The sequence below is a fragment of the Schistocerca serialis genome, chromosome 8 (genome assembly GCF_023864345.2).
Source record: "Schistocerca serialis cubense isolate TAMUIC-IGC-003099 chromosome 8, iqSchSeri2.2, whole genome shotgun sequence".
In the NCBI taxonomy this organism is placed as follows: Eukaryota; Metazoa; Arthropoda; class Insecta; order Orthoptera; family Acrididae; genus Schistocerca; species Schistocerca serialis.
Window position 1 is genome coordinate 349,458,061 of NC_064645.1, and position 17,171 is coordinate 349,475,231.

Genomic DNA, 17,171 nt, shown 5'->3' on the forward strand with positions numbered 1-17,171 from the left:
AAGAAAATTGACTGTAAAGAGGAGACAGAAATTGGATGTATTCCGTGCAAGTATAGGAACAAGGTCTGCGACAAGGCAGGGGGGCCTGAATGTCAAACATATAAAATGCTCTATGAAAGACAAATTGAACGTACAGACTACGATATAGTGAATGATGCTCACTAACATGAACTGTAACTTAAATCGCGAGACAGTACACCCCCAACCCGTCACGGAAGTATTTACACAGCCATCTAATGCTAGCCATACTAAAGAAATGACGATAATTCAACTCAACTGTATGGGAAGTACCCATGTAGGCATGGAACTTAACAGGTTAATAGACGAAATACATGTCGATATAGCTTGCCTGCAAGAGCCACACATGCGGGGTGGCAAAGTTACTGGCCTATCGGTGCAACTCACCACAATTGTGGGAACTCAAAATGCGAAGGCAGCAATAGTGCTGGTTAACCCTAATTTGACTGTGACAAGGATATCTCAGCTCTGTACAGAACACATTGCTACAGTAGAGATTGTACACGGGTGTGATACATGGATAATTTCATCTATATATGCCCAATACTCATATGAAATTGATCCCTTTATCGAAAAAATGCGAGATATTGCACGGTTTTCACAAGGGAAAAGATTGCTTATATTAGCAGACATAAATGCACGGTCAACCATATGGCATGCTGATAGGACAGATGTTAGAGGACATATGGTCGAGGATGTAATAAACGAATGTAATTTATTCCCATTAAACAGAGCAGGACAACCTCCAACCTTTCGTGGTCATGCTGGTGGCCAAAGTAATATTGATATTTCCTTGGCAAATGATATTTCCTTACCACATATATATATGTGGGAAGTCATGGATGGGGCCACACACAGTGATCACAATGTTATTATTATCTACACAGACAATTATAGAAACACTCAAAATACTCAGACACAACAACAGTATCTAGCTTTTGGTAGGGCAGACTGGAACAAATTAAGAAATGTAATAGAAGAATCAGTATTGTATACTACCCAAGGTAGTATAGATTTTAAAACACATGCTTTGACAGATGTCCTGCAAAAGGCACAAAAGAGTGCCATCCCACTGGCCAGGGCTAAGCGGAGGTATCAACGATCTTGGACAGTTGAACTGACTCGTCTACGGAAAGATTCGCGGAATAAGAGAAAGTACTATCAGAGGGCTACATCAGCCCAAGAACGACAGCTTAGACTGGATCAGTACCGGAATGCAAAACTAAAGTATAAAACTGAACTCTGTAAAACCAGACATAAGTATTGGACTGACTTTGTTAAAACGAATCTACAGAAAGATATATGGGGACAACCATTTAAATTACTGACTGATCGTATTAAAACCCCGATGGTGATGTCAACGTTAAAACGAACAGACGGAACCATGACAAGTGGCTGGAGATGCTCAGCAGAGTATCTCCTAAATAAGCTTCTACCAGATGACTCATACATAGAGGACGAGCGACATCATCGTGACTTACGTGACGGAATGGAATCTGCATATGTAAATCAGGATGTCATACTCCCTTTCTCGCAGGAAGAGGTAGCCCTAGCAATAGATAAACTCAAAAATAGGAAGGCGCCAGGTCCTGATGGAATATACACAGAAACATTGAAGAATGCCAGTATACTGATCACCCCGTATTTAACTGACCTTTTTAATGAAGCCCTACTACAAGGAAGAATCCCTACACTCTGGAAAATGGCTAATGCAAAAATTATTAAAAAGTCTGAAGATAGGGATCCAACTGACCCGAAATCCTATAGACCTATCTGTCTCCTGAACACACTTGCAAAGGTGCAGGAGAGGCTCCTGTGTGACAGACTACAGGCACATAGGCGCCTTTATGGTCTAACTCCCCACCAATTTGGATTTAGAGAACACAAATCGATAGATGACGCCATAAACCGCGCCCTGCAAATTGTGGGGAATACGACGGAGAAATATGCGGTCGCTATACTCATTGATATCGCTGGAGCTTTTGATAATCTCTGGTGGCCGTCACTATTTGCTAGACTACGGGAAATTCGACTACCTACTGCTCTGTATTCTAGTTTTATGGACTATTGTAGGGGAAGAATTGTCGAATGGAAAGCAGGAACACAGAAGGTGGTTAAGAGAGTAACCAAGGGATGTCCACAGGGATCAATCTGTGGTCCCATCTTTTGGGACATAGCAATTGAGCCACTATTGGACATCTTGGATAGGGACACACTTGTAGAAGGTGTTGTTGGCTATGCAGATGATCTTTTGGTCGTTGCTTCTGCACCATCTAGACTGCAATTGGAAAATAAGTGTACTTTAATACTACAGATGATTAATCACTGGTGTAATCGAAACAAATTGAAAATAGCAGGAAATAAAACAGTTTATTTATTGCTCAAGGGAATACTCCAGCGAAATCCTAGTATAAAATTCAATAACATTAATATACAAAGGAAGCAGGTAGCAAGATATTTAGGACTCCACTTAGATGAACGGCTCTCCTTTAAAGAACACATACAGCGCACTGTGGACAAAGCTGCTAAAATTATGCATAAACTTGCGAGATTAAACTCAGTGCAGTTCAGATTACCATTAATGATGATGCGGATGTATCACACGGCATTATTTGAGTCTATCGCATGTTTTGCAGCAAGTGCCTGGGCACATCGTCTATGCTTGGTAACTTATAAAACAATAGTCAGGAGAGGGCAAAGAAGTGTTCTACTTAGGATGTCGGGAGCGTTTAGCACAACACCTGTCGAAGCCCTGTATGTGGTCCTAGGAACATGCCCAATAGATCTTACTATTCGTTGTAGAGCTGCCTTATATTGGCTGAAAAATGGTAACCTCGAAACGGTTTTCCAAATAACAGGAGAAAACATACAAACCAAGCAACAGCTACACAAATGGAAGTTAGACATGTGGCAAAGAGAATGGGAGACATCAGATAAAGGGCGGCGTGTGTTTTCCTTTTTTCCAAATGTAGTTGAGAGGTTAAAACTAAAACATGTGGAGCCAAGTCGTGGTATGGTTCACTACCTGACTGGGCACGGACCTTATCCAACACACCTACACCGTATGGGAGTAAGGCCTACAGAGATTTGCACATGTGGCATTCTTGGAACGCCCGAACATGTTGTGCTAAGGTGTGATCTACTCGACCATGAACGACCTGCAATAAGAGATGATGAGGTCAGTGCGGTCCTCCGGGACCCAGATAAATGGAACACTATAAATAGTCTGGCTGACTCAGTGTCAACGACACTGCTTGATATCTATAAAAAGCAACATCCCACTGACAGAACAAGAATACAGACAGAGACAGAACCTCAACACATGACTTGGGAAGATACAAGCTCTGACAGTGACACAGACAATACTACAGATATGGATTAATTCTGATGGACGGTGTTGATCAATACTATATGGATGTAGACACTGAAGGTTCCCAGCTTTGTCTTATAGAGCATCAGAGATCTTATTGGACACTTATGCAGATTCCCCATCCTGGCTCGCAACCTTGTCGCTTGTCTTGCTACATATTCTGGATTTATATGTATTAATTTAAGTAATTTTACATTCAAGTTATTATAATTTAAACTTCCATGCAACATACTTTTGATTTGTCTATATAGTTTTCTAGCTCTTATGATATATTAATATTGTTATTCTGTCTTTGTAATCTAATTTTTATTGTTATATAGAGGAATTTAGTTTATGGACAGTCTACAGGCATATACATTGCCTTCGTATTCAGGAGATGCATGTGAGAGAAATCAGATATTTATTTTCTTAATTTTAAGTATAATCATATTCCTTTTAGTAATTATATTAACTTTGAGATTCACCTATTTCTAAAATTGTTAATTAGTATGTTATCTCATACTTTAATCAAATTTTTCTTGTATCTAAGATTGTGTATGCAAGATATTTTAATATTTATTATGCTACCATGTTTCATGTAAAATCCTAATATCACTATAATCTTACATATATGAATTTAGCCTACTTTAAATTTTGGACATATGTGTAAACTGTACTCAAAAATGTAGCAGTGAGACCCTGGTTCTCTTGTAGACACCTTATAGTGTAGAATTTCTCTTTCCTTTGTCCTCTTTTGTGTTTATTTCTTTTTATATTTTATTTGTTATTTCTTTTATACTTAAATAATTACATTATTTTTATCAATTAGCTTGCATATAAACGTCACACATTGTAATAATTAGTGTACGAACACACAGAGCAACAGCCAGGGCAGAAACACTAGAAAAGGTCCGCCTCCACGTGGCAGGGACGGTAACGGAATGGGGACTTGTCAAGCTGACATAACTTGCAAGGAGCCATTTCGGCTAAGAGACCAAATACTGCCTGGCTTGTTACTTGTTTTAAGTAGCACACGGCCCACCTTAGTAACCCAGGTGGTGGGCTACTCTGTAGTGTTTAATTGAAAAAAAAAAAAAAAAAAAAAAATGAAATGTCCCTATACATGAGCTGCGAGCTGTACCTCGTACAAGCTACAGACGCGATCGCATTGCTCACTGTACTGATTCCCATGCCGAGCGATCAGCTAGGAAGCGCCCCATCCATGTCGGTACCCGTGGGCGTTGCACTCGCAGTCGCAAAAAACGTTGGGCAAATATATATCTCGGAAGAGTAACGACAGTCGGAGCCTCCTGGCGTTGCACTCGCAGTCGCAAAAAACGTTGGGCAAATATATTTCTCGGAAGAGTAACGACAGTCGGAGCCTCCTGGCGTTGCACTCGCAGTCGCAAAAAACGTTGGGCAAATATATTTCTCCGATCCTGAGCGATCAGCTAGGAAGCGCCCGATCCATGTCGGTACCCGTGGGCGTCGCACTCGCAGTCACAAAAAACGCTGGGCAAATATATTTCTTGGAAGAGTAACGACAGTCCGAGCCTCCTGCGTGGGAAGAGTCTTTCTAGGCCCTGACCCACGGGAAGGGTTTAGCTTCCCCCATCCCGGACATTTGAAGTCGTCACACTACCGGTATTGACTAATAGACTGATTGCTGATAATCACTAGCCATACACTGGGGGAAACGGCCGACAGGGGCAGCAACATAGTGGAGCCGCAGTGTCACTAATGTACAGAGATAGAACAGTTTCGACTGGAACCAGAGTAACCGTATACACGGCACTGATTAGTAATAGATGCAGAGCCATCAGAATACAGATAATATATACAACCGTCCCTATACATGCTGAAAGACTCTGCACACAATGAGAACCACACGTCAGCCAGACACTATCACACACTACTCTCTGCCTCTAACAGGCACACACACAATATCTAACCACAAGCATGGAAGAACATCCGGTGCATCCTCTCCGCCACATTACACAATCCACACTATCATAACCAGACCGGGAGGTCCACCCAGAAAACAGAATATCCCACCCTTCCGAGATCCGCCATTGCTCAGCTAAGCCACGAACACCCACACATGTCCTACACAGGGGTGCACCCAACATCACAGTACTGCCTCCTGTCACAGTACACAAACAATGGCAGGAATGAAAGACACAGATCTGCCACAACCTTGGAATCGGAGCGCCGCCTGTCATGAGCCACAAGTGCATCCTGACGTGACAAATCGGATGATCCCGCAGGCATGCACTTACGATAATCACTATCAACGAACCTGCCGCCCCCCCCCCCAAATACACCTTTCCCTACAACAATGTGTACCTTAACCTAAGCTATATTGTACCTTAACCTAAGCGATATTGTACCTTAACCTAAGCTATATCGTACCTTAACCTAACCTACATTGCGCCCTAACCTAACCTACGTTGTACCTTAACCTAACCTACGTTGTACCTTAACCTAACCTACGTTGTACCTTAACCTAACCTACGTTGTACCTTAACCTAACCTATGTTGTGCCTTAACCTAACCTATGTTGTGCCTTAACCTAACCTATGTTGTGCCTTAACCTAACCTATGTTGTGCCTTAACCTAACCTATGTTGTGCCTTAACCTAACCTATGTTGTGCCTTAACCTAACCTATGTTGTGCCTTAACCTAACCTATGTTGTGCCTTAACCTAACCTATGTTGTGCCTTAACCTAACCTATGTTGTGCCATAACCTAACCCATATTGTGCCATAACCTAACCCATATTGTACCTTAACCTAACCCATATTGTACCTTAACCTAACCCATATTGTACCTTAACCTAACCCATATTGTACCTTAACCTAACCCATATTGTACCTTAACCTAACCCATATTGTACCTTAACCTAACCCATATTGTACCTTAACCTAACCCATATTGAACCTTAACCTAACCCATATTGAACCTTAACCTAACCCATATTGAACCTTAACCTAACCCATATTGAACCTTAACCTAACCCATATTGTACCTTAACCTAACCCATATTGTACTTTAACCTAACCCATATTGTACCTTAACCTAACCCATATTGTACCTTAACCTAACCCATATTGTACCTTAACCTAACCCATATTGTACCTTAACCTAACCCATATTGTACCTTAACCTAACCCATATTGTACCTTAACCTAACCCATATTGTACCTTAACCTAACCCATATTGTACCTTAACCTAACCCATATTGTACCTTAACCTAACCCATATTGTACCTTAACCTAACCCATATTGTACCTTAACCTAACCCATATTGTACCTTAACCTAACCCATATTGTACCTTAACCTAACCCATATTGTACCTTAACCTAACCCATATTGTACCGTAACCTAACCCATATTGTACCTTAACCTAACCTACATTCTACCTTAACCTAACCTAATTTGTGCCTTAACGTAACCCATGTTGTGCCTTAACCTAACCTAATTTGTGCCTTAACCTAACCTAATTTGTGCCTTAACGTAACCCATGTTGTGCCTTAACGTAACCCATGTTGTGCCTTAACGTAACCCATGTTGTGCCTTAACGTAACCCATGTTGTGCCTTAACGTAACCCATGTTGTGCCTTAACGTAACCCATGTTGTGCCTTAACGTAACCCATGTTGTGCCTTAACGTAACCCATGTTGTGCCTTAACGTAACCCATGTTGTGCCTTAACGTAACCCATGTTGTGCCTTAACGTAACCCATGTTGTGCCTTAACGTAACCCATGTTGTGCCTTAACGTAACCCATGTTGTGCCTTAACGTAACCTAATTTGTGCCTTAACGTAACCTAATTTGTGCCTTAACGTAACCTAATTTGTGCCTTAACGTAACCTAATTTGTGCCTTAACGTAACCTAATTTGTGCCTTAACGTAACCTAATTTGTGCCTTAACGTAACCTAATTTGTGCCTTAACGTAACCTAATTTGTGCTTTAACGTAACCTAATTTGTGCTTTAACGTAACCCATGTTGTGCCTTAACGTAACCCATGTTGTGCCTTAACGTAACCCATGTTGTGCCTTAACGTAACCCATGTTGTGCCTTAACGTAACCCATGTTGTGCCTTAACGTAACCCATGTTGTGCCTTAACGTAACCCATGTTGTGCCTTAACGTAACCCATGTTGTGCCTTAACGTAACCCATGTTGTGCCTTAACGTAACCTAATTTGTGCCTTAACGTAACCTAATTTGTGCCTTAACGTAACCTAATTTGTGCCTTAACGTAACCTAATTTGTGCCTTAACGTAACCTAATTTGTGCCTTAACGTAACCTAATTTGTGCCTTAACGTAACCTAATTTGTGCCTTAACGTAACCTAATTTGTGCTTTAACGTAACCCATGTTGTGCCTTAACGTAACCCATGTTGTGCCTTAACGTAACCCATGTTGTGCCTTAACGTAACCCATGTTGTGCCTTAACGTAACCCATGTTGTGCCTTAACGTAACCCATGTTGTGCCTTAACGTAACCCATGTTGTGCCTTAACGTAACCCATGTTGTGCCTTAACGTAACCCATGTTGTGCCTTAACGTAACCCATGTTGTGCCTTAACGTAACCTAATTTGTGCCTTAACGTAACCTAATTTGTGCCTTAACGTAACCTAATTTGTGCCTTAACGTAACCTAATTTGTGCCTTAACGTAACCTAATTTGTGCCTTAACGTAACCTAATTTGTGCCTTAACGTAACCTAATTTGTGCCTTAACGTAACCTAATTTGTGCCTTAACGTAACCTAATTTGTGCTTTAACGTAACCTAATTTGTGCTTTAACGTAACCCATGTTGTTCCTTAACGTAACCCATGTTGTGCCTTAACGTAACCCATGTTGTGCCTTAACGTAACCCATGTTGTGCCTTAACGTAACCCATGTTGTGCCTTAACGTAACCCATGTTGTGCCTTAACGTAACCCATGTTGTGCCTTAACGTAACCCATGTTGTGCCTTAACGTAACCCATGTTGTGCCTTAACGTAACCTAATTTGTGCCTTAACGTAACCTAATTTGTGCCTTAACGTAACCTAATTTGTGCTTTAACGTAACCCATGTTGTGCCTTAACCTAACCTATATTGCGCCTTAACCTAACCTATATTGCGCCTCAACCTAACCTATATTGCGCCTTAACCTAACCTATATTGCGCCTTAACCTGACGCACATTGTCGCTGAACCTGCTCTGTAATTGTTATGCAACTCGTTAAATTAGTGTAGTGTTGCCTAACCGCAACCCTCGCAATATAGTTCGCTATTCGCACTGCCCGGTCCCCTGTGTATCGCGTCATGTTAAACACCTTGCAGGTGTTGCTGACTTTCCACATGCTCCTGCTATACACTGTAATGTGGATAGCAGCAGGACGTACATGCCCCCCCCCCCTTCCCCCCTGCCTTCGCAAGCTGGTCGTTGAGAAGTTTGCATGTTCAATGCCCTTCGCATGCCGACGTACTCAGCCTACGTTGTGGTACGGCCTGTCACCTGTCCGCCGATGTACGCAAAACCCACAAACTGTACTGCACATTGGTCCGTATGTACTGAATGATACATCGTGGCACATGTGTGACCGTACGACGACTGCGCCTAGCAACGGCAGACCATACAGTCCAAATATTGTGCACGCAGCTACGTGTCGTCTCCCTATAAGAGCTGGATTGCAGTGTGGTACGCCATTCAGACGTGTGGGAGGAACGGACGCCCTGGATGGCGATCAGCATGAGCAGTCTGTTGATGTAGTGGAGCGTGTATTCGGACGTAGTCGTCTCTTCTCACACACCGTGATAGCATGTTGCACCGCGTTCCACATCTGCGACATCCTGCAGAGGCCGGCTGACAGTCGTTCGCGCAATGGACACCGCATACGTACGGGGGCTACCTTCCACGTGTTCTCGAGGCGTGCACATGTTGTTGCGTCTATGTGGGCAGACGTAGTGTGTTGTGACACCTGACACAGGCATGCAATACTCGTTGCAAATGGCGATGGACGTCTACGTTTGCTGGTGACGTTACGCAAATGAACAACAGGTAACCCGTTGTGGTGCGGTTGTTCTCGCTAGAGGTGAATCAGTGTTGGCGACGATCGGTCGAGCTATTAACCGGTTGTTTCAGGGATACCCACCATGCCCACGAACGTGAAAGGGGACCCACCATGCCCACGAACGTGAAAGGGGATCTGGGTGTGAGGCGATACGTGGCGGTGGCTGGGTGGGACCGTCCCCGGCCGGTGAGGGGGGGCCGCCCGGCGTGCTGGCAGCGCAGTGCGTGGGCGCACGCGCTACAGCCGGCTGGTGGGGGCGGCCAGTGGCAGGCGCGCCGGCCGACGGACGCGGCAGGCGGCGCAGCTGCGCGCCGGCGCCCCCTGCTCGCGGCGCCTTGCGGCTAAAGTAGGTCCTCGCGGGCCCGGTGCGAAGCGCGGTGGCCATCTGCAGTGTGCTGGTCCGATTGAGGACTGTGTGCGCTGAGGATGCGCCGCCGCCCGGCGCTCGGCGCCGCGACGCCGTCTGCTGCTCGGTCGCCCCAGCGGTTCTCGCAGGTGGTTTGTATCGCAGCTGTGCGGACGTGTTGGCGCGTGCGCTGTGCTGGGAGAGTTCGCTTCGGCACCCAAGTGGGGCTTTTGTCCTTCTGTGGCGCTGGCGTTGGAGCTGCCGGTCACCGTAGGTGGCGCGTGTTGTCTCCCGCCGGCAATGCCACGACAGCACGCTCCCGGGCCTCTGTCGGCAGCGGCAAGCTCAGTTGGGAGCACGGGTGGTCGCACCTAAAGCGTCTACTCGCCAAACTCCGGGCGATTGCGCCTCTCTCGAACCCGACCAAGTACTTAGAACGGCGCTGCGCGCCGTCGGGACCTGAGAGGGTTTCGAGGTGTATTGTGCAGGGGAGCTCAGCCTCCTCCTGTTTGCAGAATAATCGAGCGGACGCTTGCGTGTTCGCGCGGGCCCCCGGGACACACTCCCGGGCGGCTGGCTGCTCAGCTCTAGTTGACGCAGCTCCCTGGTTGATCCTGCCAGTAGTCATATGCTTGTCTCAAAGATTAAGCCATGCATGTCTCAGTACAAGCCGCATTAAGGTGAAACCGCGAATGGCTCATTAAATCAGTTATGGTTCCTTAGATCGTACCCACGTTACTTGGATAACTGTGGTAATTCTAGAGCTAATACATGCAAACAGAGTCCCGAGTCTGGCGTGAGGTCAGTCGCTTGACGGCGCGTTTCGGCGCGGGCCCGCCCGTTGCCGGCGCGCCGTAAGGCACGGAGGCTCGCACTGGGGCGTATCGCTTTCCAGTCGGGCGTGCCGCGGCAGTCCTCACTCGGGGAAGTGAAGCGTCTCTTACAGCCTCTCCTTCCCAAGTAGCTCTTTCCGCCTTCCCGTGGTGCCAGACGTCAAGCTCGGCATTCTGCCTTGCGTCAAAAGGGAGAGCTGCGACCCAACCCGATGCGAAAGCGAAGGGTGCGTGGTACAGGGGGAGCTGTGTCGAGGGACCGAACACCAGTCCCTTTCTGTTCGCAGGGCACAGACCAGCAGGTGCTCTGCATGCCGGTGACCTCGTTTGTCGGCGTGGGATCACGGCGCGAGTCGGCAAGGGTGCTTCGCCGCGCCCCTGGGTAACCGGGGCGTGTTCTGCCAAACCCAGGTGGTGGTGACATCGCCTGGGCCAGGTTAGATGGGCCCAGACCGCCGAACGACTGGGGGACCGACCCACCACCTGAGTAGGAGTGGGTCCTTGGCCTTCGGGTGGAAACTCGGGCTAGTAGGCGGCGAAGGGCGAGGGGTGCATCCGCCTCTCCGGAGTGCGGGGTGCACTTGCCAAGGAGCGTCGGGTGAAATCGTCGACGACGAGGCCTTCGATGGGGACCAGTGCGCTGGCAACGGCGCGTTGAACCCTGCAGCTCTGGAGTGCCCTTGACCTAGGGGCGAGGTCGGTGGGCGAGCTGCAATAGTCCCCCCCCATGCCAGAGGAGCCGGTCCGGGGCAAGAGACGGGCTCCCATCTTTTTATCACTCGTCAGCAAACATGGCAGATCCTGAGACGAGTGACTCTAGTGCGACCTCGAGGGCGTCGATGGCGACTGTTCCTACCTCACAGGAGGAAGTGGAACAGAACGAGCAAAGCACACTCGAAAGACACACCAAAATAAGTCAAATCCTTGACTCGAGTGTGAAAAATGGTAAAATAAGCCAGGCTGCAGTCCTGGCAATCAAAAATGAGCTCGCCGCTTGGGCCATTGCTAGTGCTTAGCTTGAGGGGCGACTCGAAGAACTCGAAAAAGAAAATAATAGACTCAGGCAGCAGCCAACTAAAACCTGGGCTGCAGTGGCTGCACAAGCAGTCACAAAACCCCAAACCACGAAAGAGACAATTGCCAAGGTTACTAAAAGGCCGGATACGGCGGTCTTTTTAAGACCCCTGCCCGGGCAAACAATTAAAAAGGTACAAGAAATTTTCACTACCACAATTGATCCTGCAAAAGATAAAATTAAAATCAATAAAGTCAAAGCAACAAAGAATGTGGTTGTAGTTGATGTGGCAACTGAGGAAGACAGGGATAAGATCTTAAAGCATGCTAAACTGAACATGGCAGTTAAATGTGAGCCACCAAAGAAGCGCAACCCGCTGGTGATCCTTTATGACGTACCTGTAGCATTAACAGAGTCAGACATCTACGAGACGCTTTATAATCAAAACTTTGATGATTTGGAATGGGAAAGTTTCAGAAATGACTTTAAATTGAGATTTAAAACAGGGCCCCGGGAGCGTGATGTCGTACATCACGTTGCCGAGGTCTCAGGAAAGATGTGGCGAAGAATCACCACTATGGGGAGAGTATATATAGGTTTTCACGCAATTAACGTGCGAGATTACCTAGTGGTTCCGAGATGCCACAACTGTGGCGACTTAGATCACATACATAAGCATTGTGAGAGGAGGCCGGCTTGCTCCAAGTGCGGGTCAGAAGATCATTCTAGGAAAAATTGCAGCAAAACTGGAATCTGCATACCTTGTACTAAAAGAGGCAAAAAGTCATGCAACACTACCGGTAGAAATTGCCCTACCTACAGGATGCTCGAGCAGAGACTCATAGCCAGAATCGATTATGGCTGAGTCCCCCAATGGGAACAGGAAGCCCAAAAGAAAGTCTCCCAGCAAGAGGTTGAGGGATGCTTTAAGGGCCAATAAATTCAAAGAATTTATACAGAAAATCACGAGGCCACAACACCTGGCAGTCACAATGAAAGATGTCGGTATTCAGACAGATCCTTGTGATCAGAAAGAAGCACCCTCCCCTCCGAAATGGGGACAAAGGTCGCAAAAAGATCAAGTACGACCACTCGGACATCCTGTGGTAGGGAGATTGTTAGAGACAGACGATCCTAATACTAAAAGTCATGAAGATCAAGTACAAGTTAACAAAATAAGCAGCACCAGTGTACCCACAAATATAGGTACACCAATAAGCCCATCCATAATACGAGGACCAGGAATAGATCCTGTCAGGATTTATCCCAATCTGGAGCATGCTTTACAGCTGTCTAGACTTGAAGAGCCGGCCACCCTCACAACAGCCCTGAGGCATGTGGTGCGTGTCGGCCATGAATACGGCAGAGACATTACCTTCCCAGTGATGGAGGCTGTAGACAGAATACAGCTCAAGACAATGAATCTCCCCACAGATTTTGGAGCCCTGCGAGACCTGGTTCAGAAAGTGTTTGAAAGGCGCAATGAAAAGTTTGACCTCAATGAATTATATAATCAATCTGTCATAACCAACGGAAGAATTGCTCACGACTGGCGCAGAAACTGGCCAGAGTCTCATATACATACATACTTCCCACGTGAGCCAGTTAAGAGTGGGACAGATAAACGCACATAATAGTAAACTGGTCTTGCAGGAACTCCGGAAAGTGGTGGAGGAGAAGAGTCTAGATGTAGTCTGCATACAGGAGCCATACTCCCAGGCTGGACGGATCCCGTTCACTGCAGCCACCTGGCAACAAATATATAATCCAGGAGAACCAAGAGCCGCAGTCATAATTACAAACAAAGCATTGAGAGCCACTGTGTTAGCGCAATTCTTGGATGACCACTGCAACGTCGTGGAGCTCCACTCACCAACAGGAATACTATACCTGGTCAATATGTACTTCCAGTACGGAAGACCAATAGATGAATTCTTGGACAAGCTCGTGCAAATAGCCACGGCGTTGCGGGGACACAAAATCCTTGTGACTGCGGACATCAATGCTAAATCCCCCCTGTGGTTCAGTGGTACTCAAGACGATCGAGGAGAACAAGCTGTCGACACCATCATGTCACTACAACTCATGGTCGCTAACAAACAGGGAAACCCTCCCACCTACACTGGGGGGGGGGGGGTGGACACGGTACAAACATTGACGTTACTCTAGTAACGCCAAACCTCGCAACAAAAATATCTAATTGGACAGTTTGGGACCGGATTACCACAAGTGACCATAACCTCATAACATTCATCATTGGAGACAGCGAGTGCCACTGGGACATAGGGTGGGAAACACAACTTAACTACAACAAAACCGATTGGGACCGGCTGGCTAGGGAGTGTGACATCCCTGCATTGCTGGAGGGTGATGTCGACATAGAAGAATACGCCCGAGATCTCACCAGTGCAATAACTAAGGCAGTCAAGGCAGCTGTACCAACCAGGAGGAGGGCCATCGCGGCCTCCCCTTCACCATGGTCAGCCGAACTGGGGCAAATGCGCCAAGCTGTACGGAGGGCGAGGAGGTATTACCAGCGGTGTGCCGTCTGGCAAGAAAAGCAGCGATGGCTACAAATATACCGAGAAGCCAAAGAACAGTTTCAACAAGAACTCAAGGCTGTAAGGATGAGGAGCTGGGAGAAATATGTGCAAAGCCAATTGGCTACAGACCCTTGGGGACTACCCTATAAAATTGTAAGGGAAAAAATTAAATCACCTATGGTGTTATCTACCGTCAGGAGTGGGGACCGGATGACGGAGACCTGGCAGGAAACTGCGAGGGTCCTACTCCGTGCCCTACTACCTGACGATAGAGAGGAAGATGATACAGAAGAACAACTTAGAATAAGAAGAGAGAACCAACGGGTCTACGAAAACAATCGTGTCGTCTACCCCTTCTCTGAAGAAGAGGTAAACTCCCAAATAAAAGCGCTCAAAAGAGGCAAAGCTCCTGGTCCAGACGGTATAACTGCGGAGGTGATACAGTACCTCGCCCCCCAGCTGGTGGCACCTCTCACTCAGCTGTACAACGAGTGTTTACGGCTTCGGACCTTCCCCTCGATATGGAAGAAGGCTAACGTAGTGATAATTAAGAAAGGCCCGGACAAAGACCCCAAAGAAGCCAAGTCGTACAGACCCATATGTCTGCTGGACTTGTTGGGCAAGCTCTTTGAGAGGCTGCTGGCAGACAGGTTGGCTGCACACCGAGTCTTGTGCGGGATGAGTGACAGGCAGTTCGGTTTTCGGGCGGGGCGGTCGGCGTCTGACGCAATCGCCCTGGCCGCGGATGTCTGTGGCTCTGCCCCGCACAAGTATGTAGTCGGCATCATGGTGGACATCAGTGGCGCCTTCGACAACCTGTGGTGGCCTTCGCTCTTCTCCTGCTTGCGGGAGAAAGAATGCCCAGGGCCGCTATATGGTTGTCTGAGGAGCTATTGTGAAGACAGGGAGGTCTGGCTATCGGCCCCTAGCGGCAAAGTCAGCAAGAAAATTACCAAGGGGTGTCCTCAGGGATCGGTCCTGGGGCCACTCTTTTGGGATATAAACATGGAGCCACTCTTGGAAGAACTAAAGAGCAGTGAAGATGTGCTAGAGGTCATAGCCTACGCTAATGACCTCCTCCTGCTGGTCGGCGGCCGCAGCCGCGAAGATCTGGAACCAAAAATAGAAAGAGCCATTACAATACTAACCACATGGTGTCACAAAACCAAAATGACTATCGCACCCAATAAATCAACTTACCTGCTGCTCAAAGGCCAACTCACTAGAAATCCTACCGTTAGAATAAATGGTCTACCAGTTATCAGGCGCCGCGAAGCCCGGTATCTTGGTGTCATCGTCGACGAGAGGTGGAACTATACATCACATATAGACACAGCAACACAGAGATCACTCACAATACTAAACAACCTAATAGGTATAGGACACAAAAGATTCCACCTCCCACCTGACCTCATAAAATTATACCACAATAGCATTCTTACATCCATAGTAGGCTACGGGTCAGCGGTCTGGGCACACAGGCTCACGAGGGTCATGCCTGCCGTGGCCATAAGGAGAGTGCAGCGAAATATGCTCCTACGCTCAGTGGGCGCATACAGAACAACCCCAGGAGGGGCACTCTTAGTACTAATGGGGTTATGTCCACTGGACATAAAAATAAGAGAACAGGCCACCTGGTACTGGATAAAGAAAAATCGAAGGGAAAAGATTGAGGAAATCATGGGGATATATATAGGGGACAAACCAAGTATCAAAAGAAGGGGCATGGAATTATGGCAAAATCTCTGGGACAGCGACGAAACTGGCCGCAGAACACATGAACTGCTTCCGAACATAAAGGAAAGGCTAGAACTCGATTATATCAAACCAACTAGGGGATTGCTGCACTTCCTTACCGGGCACGGACCCTATCCGACATATCTTTGTCGGTTTGGGAAAAGGGCAACACCAGCGTGCGACTGTGGAGCAGAGCTAGGCACTCCAGACCATGTGGTGTACGAGTGTCCCCTCTTCGACGATGTTGCACAACAATTTAGGGTACAATTGCCTAACAACGACACGTACCACTTGCTCAGGCACGAAACCACATTCAATATCCTGAACCACCTAACAAACAAAATATCGAGCAAAGTCCTCACAGAATATCTCGATAACAATCGATAAATGAATTAAACCGGACTTGTCAGGTACGCCCCCCTGTTCCGCCAGAACGTGGACTTGGCCAGCCGCCTCACGGCTGGAATCCGCCAGGTTTTTGGAATAGGTTGGGGGGTAGTACATCACCACGGACTTGACACGCACCGACTATGACACTAGATATAAGATTAGTTATAAGATCAATCTAGGATATTAGAAATAGTATAGAACTGCAGCGAAACCATCAATGGCCCGCCCAGTGCCAGGGGCACTCCCACTGGGATTAGCTCAGTGGGAATGGCCAAACAAGTAGGTTTGTATCTATTCTGGCACGCATGTAACGCTGCAGGTAGTGTAGTCATAACAACAACAACTAACATAAAGTATGATAGATTAACCCCATAGTGGTGATGGAATGTAGGAAGAAAAACCTGTAGTGTTAATATATTAAGTAGCTGCAGATACAAATTAGTAATAACTTAGGACCTACTAATGTATTAGGTAGTAGGTTATATTGTAACATGATATTGATGAAATAAAGATTTTTAAAAAAAAAAAAAAAAAAAAAAAAAAAAAAAAAACAGAGTCCCGACCAGAGATGGAAGGGACGCTTTTATTAGATCAAAACCAATCGGTCGGCTCGTCCGGTCCGTTTGCCTTGGTGACTCTGAATAACTTTGGGCTGATCGCACGGTCCTCGTACCGGCGACGCATCTTTCAAATGTCTGCCTTATCAACTGTCGATGGTAGGTTCTGCGCCTACCATGGTTGTAACGGGTAACGGGGAATCAGGGTTCGATTCCGGAGAGGGAGCCTGAGAAACGGCTACCACATCCAAGGAAGGCAGCAGGCGCGCAAATTACCCACTCCCGGCACAGGGAGGTAGTGACGAAAAATAAC